This window comes from Triticum aestivum, chromosome 4A (assembly GCF_018294505.1).
Source record: "Triticum aestivum cultivar Chinese Spring chromosome 4A, IWGSC CS RefSeq v2.1, whole genome shotgun sequence".
In the NCBI taxonomy this organism is placed as follows: Eukaryota; Viridiplantae; Streptophyta; class Magnoliopsida; order Poales; family Poaceae; genus Triticum; species Triticum aestivum.
This window is the reverse complement of record NC_057803.1, coordinates 195,698,761-195,703,692: the sequence shown is the minus strand read 5'-3', so window position 1 is coordinate 195,703,692 and position 4,932 is coordinate 195,698,761.

The following is a 4,932-nucleotide window of genomic DNA, read 5'->3' as shown; positions in this document are numbered from 1 at the left end:
AGGTCGCCCGGGCAGAGGGGCACCGGCGGCCAGCGGGGCGCCCCGGGGCGGACGGCGGCATTTGGCAACGGTGGCTGGGGGCGGGGCTGCACGAGGCCGCGACGGAGTACGGCGGGAGTGTGAGAGTACCCAGGCAACAGGGCGCTGACGACCACGACGTCCAGGAGGCACGAGCGCGGTTGGGAGGCAGCATTGCGCATGAGGGGCGTCCTCGCGCGGGCGGGAGTGGCTGGAGCGCGTAGGCGTGGCGAGCGCGGCCGTTGCAGGCGCGTGCGCCAGTGCGGTGGCGCTCGGGACGACGGAGAGAGACGGGAGATGGAGGGGGTGTGCGCTCACGGCCATTGCCGAGTAGGAGGGTCGGCGAGGCTCGTAGGAGCCAGCGTGGAGGACGACGGGGATGATCTGGCGAGGGGGGAGGTCCGGCGATGGCGTGGCGTCGGTTGGCGGTGGGGTCGAGGCAGCGGTGCCTGCGCGGTCCGGCAAGGGGGGCTCCGCATTGCGGCGGGGTCGGGCGGTGAGGCGACGGCGGGCGGTGGCGTCGTCGGGGCGCCCAGATCGGAAGAGGGAGGACGCGAGGAGGACGTCGGTGTGGTAGCGTCGGGGTGGGCGCCGGTGGCGGGACGCAGTCGCCAGTGTTCGCTAATGTCTAGTACACAACCTTGTTCTTGTAGACGTTGTTGGGCCTCCAAGTGCAGAGGTTTGTAGGGCAGCAGCAAATTTCCCTCAAGTGGATGACCTAATGTTTATCAATCCGTGGAAGGCGTAGGATGAAGATGGTCTCCCTCAAACAACCCTGCCACCAAATATCAAAGAGTCTCTTGTGTCCCCAACACACCTAATACAATGGTAAATTTTATAGGTGCACTAGTTCGGCGAAGAGATGGTGATACAAGTGCAATATGGATGGTAGATATAGGTTTTTGTAATCTGAAAATATAAAAACAGCAAGGTAGCAAGTGGTAAAAGTGAGCATAAACGGTATTGCAATGCTAGGAAACAAGGCCTAGGGTTCATACTTTCACTAGTGCAAGTTCTCTCGACAATAATAACATAATTGGATCATATAACTATCCCTCAACATGCAACAAAGAGTCACTCCAAAGTCACTAATAGCGGTGAACAAACGAAGAGATTATTGTAGGGTACGAAACCACCTCAAAGTTATTCTTCCTGATCGATCTATTCAAGAGTTCGTACTAGAATAACACCTTAAGACACAAATCAACCAAAACCCTAATGTCACCTAGATACTCCAATGTCATCTCAAGTATCGATCCGTGGGTATGATTATACGATATGCATCACACAATCTCAGATTCATCTATTCAACCAACACAAAGAACTTCAAAGAGTGCCCCAAAGTTTCTACCGGGGAGTCAAGACGAAAATGTGTGCCAACCCCTATGCATAAGTTAACGAGGTCACGGAACTCGCAAGTTTATCACCAAAACATACATCAAGTGGATCATGTGGTATCCCATTGTCACCACAGATAAGCACATGCAAGACATACATCAAGTGTTCTCAAATCCTTACAGACTCAATCCGATCAGATAACTTCAAAGGGAAGACTCAATCCATTACAAGAGAGTAGAGGGGGAGAAGCATCATAAGATCCAACTATAATAGCAAAGCTCGTGATACATCAAGATCATGCCAAATCAAGAACACAAGAGAGAGAGAGAGAGAGAGAGAGAGAGAGATCAAACACATAGCTACTGGTACACACGCTCAGCCCCGAGGGTGAACTACTCCCTCCTCGTCATGGAGAGCGCCGGGATGATAAAGATGACCATCAGTGATGGTTTCCCCCTTCGGCAGGGTGCTGGAACGGACTCCCGATTGGTTTTTCATGGTTACAGTGGCTCGCAGCGGCGGAACTCCCGATCTAGGTTTCTTTCTGGGGGTTTCGTGATTTATAGGAATTTTTGGCGTTGGTCTCACGTCAGGGGGTCCACAGGGTAGCGGCAAGACAGGGGGGCATGCCCTAGGAGGTGGGCGTGCCCTCCACCCTTGCCGCTTCCTTGTCAAGCTTCTGGTTCAACTCTGATGCTTCGTGGGCTTCTTCTGGTCCATAAAAAATCTCCATGAATTTTCAGTTCATTTGGACTTCATTTGATATTCCTTTTCTGCGAAACTCAAAAACAAGGGGAAAACAGAAACTGGCACTGGGCTCTAGGTTAATAGGTTAGTCCCAAAAATAATATAAAATAGCATATTAATGCATATAAAACATCCAAAACAGATAACATAATAGCATGGAACAATCAAAAATTATAGATACATTGGATACGTATCACCACCTCTTTGATCTACACCTGGGACGCTGCAACCTCCGATCTCACGTTGCCGCCAACAGTCCTCCTTGCCCTCATGATCCTCAATGGGTGAAAGCCGATATCACGATTGTTCAGTGGTGCTACACCCGCACCACCACTGAGATCTTCAACATGCTTGATCACGACGGCACCACCACCGCCAACATCTGGGGCTCTCTTCGCCAGCTTCTTCAGAGCAACAACGACGCTCGGAAAAACGCTCTACACACCGAGCTTCGTAACCTAACCCAAGATGATGCCCCGGTAAATCTTTTCTATCAGCGTGTCAAGGCCATCGGCGATGAGCTTCGCGAACTCAATGATCCCGTCAATGAAACACAGCTCATCAACATCATTGGCGTCGGGCTGAGCGAGGATTTTGACAAGCAGGCCTCCTTCATCCCCATGATGCGGCCTCCTCCAACCTTCGCCGAAGCCCACTCCATGTTGCAGCTCGCGGCGGACACTCAAGCTCGCAAGGACTCTCACCCATGGGTCTTCCATGTTGTGGCTCGTCCTCCTATGCAGTCTCCAGCAGCGCCTCCCCCGCCAGCTCCTGCCGCCCCGACGCCATCCTTGCAGCCACCTCCAGGCTGGTGCCCAAGTCCCAACTATTGCGTCAAAACCCCATCTACAAGCCGCCCTCGACGTGCTCGACACGTCCTTCGACAATGTCGCCTTCAAACCCTGTCGTGGCTCCGAGTGCTCCACATGCGGCTCCATCCTGGCGTCCTCTGCATGATCCACGGACCGGGCTTGTCCAGGCATGGCCAATGCCCTGGTCTTCTCCGTCCCCCTTGGCGCTCCACCTATCTACACCGGTGCTTGGCAACCCGACCTCCGTCCGCATACTGGTGCCCTGGGTTACTCACCCCTCGACAGCCGGCGAACGCATATCATGCCGCTCCATCGTATGCTCCTTCTGGTGCTCCTTTTTCCTCTCCCGTTGATGAAAGTCTCTACTATATGCCCTCGTCGGCTCTCCTGCCTTCACCGGCATATCAGCCGCTGCTGCTACCCACACCAACCTCACCTGCATCGTCGAGCTGGGATCAAGCCGCCTTTCTCCAGGCCATGAACAACTTTGCTACCCAAGGAAACTCAGGTATGGATTGGATTTTTGATTTTGGTGCCTCTAGTCATATGTCCGCAGCAAGTAATTTCCTTTCTTCTTGCGCTCCTTCTCCGTTTCCTTCCAGTACTCTTGGTGATGGTTTATCTATTCCCATATACTATGTAGGTCAGGCTCAACTTCCCTCTCCCACTAAACCACTTCTTCTTCACGATGTTCTTGTTGAACTCGCTCTTATTAAAAACTTAATTTATGTTCCCCAATTTACTCGCGACAATCTCGTTTCCATTGGATTTGACCCTTTTGGCTTGTATTACCAGACCAAGGCCAAGATCGCCGCTTTAATAGCTCCGGCGAACTCTACTCTCTTCATGGTGTTCCAGTCGCCACTCCTCCTACATCCACGGTGGCCTCCATCGACCTTTGGCATCGTCGTTTGGGTCATCCCAACCCTGCTATTTTAGTATCTATGCTTAGTGAATTTTCCATACCATGTAATCGTGATTCCCACAATTCTTCGTTTTGCGAGTCTTGTCGGTTAGGCAAACATGTGTGTCTTCCCTTTAGCTCCTCTAGTTCTTCTAGTACTTATCCTTTTGAATTAATACGTTGCGATTTATGGACATCACCCGTTGCAAGTATCTCTGGTTTTAAATACTATCTTGTCATACTAGACGATTTTACTCACTTTGTATGTACCTTTCCTCTCCGTAACAAATCCGATGTTTACTCTCTTTTTCTAAATTTTCAACGTTGTGTTATGTCCACTTATTCCTCCCTATTCGTTTCATTCAGTGTGATAACGGCCGTGAGTTTGACAACATTCAAAATCGTACCTTCTTCTTAACACATGGCATTCTTCTTCGCTTCTCTTGTCCCTACACTTCTCAAAACAGTAAAGCCGAGCGTTCTCTCCGCACCATCAATGACATTGTTTGTACACTTCTCGTTCAGTCCTCCATGCCATCAAAATTCTGGGCATAAGCACTCCACACAACCACCTTTCTTCTCTATATTCGCCCCTCCAAAACCAATCCAAACATCACTTCCTATTACTTTCTTTTCCTTTGACATCCCAATTACTTCAAGGTTCATGTTTTTGGTTGTCTTTGCTTTCCAAATGCCTATGCAACCTCTAAAAACAAACTTTCTCCATGATCTATCCCATGTGTCCTTCTTGGTTTTTCCGCCGAACACAAAGGTTACCGGTGTCTTGATTTCCAAACTGGATGGGTACACGTGTCTCGCCACGTTACATTCGTCGAACATATTTTTCCTTTTGCTCAATCCACCGACACACCATCAATCATCCCTACCTCCGCCGCCACCTCTTCTTCCCGTCCATTCCACCTCTGCACTCCTATCACGGCAGCCCCACCTACCGCACCTACTGTCACGGCAACACCACCCAACCCGCCATCCAACACCCAGACACCACCCAACCTGCCATCCAACACCCAGACACCACCCAACCCGCCATCCAACACCCAGACACCACCCAACCCGCTATCCAACACCAAGAAACCACCCAACACGTCATCC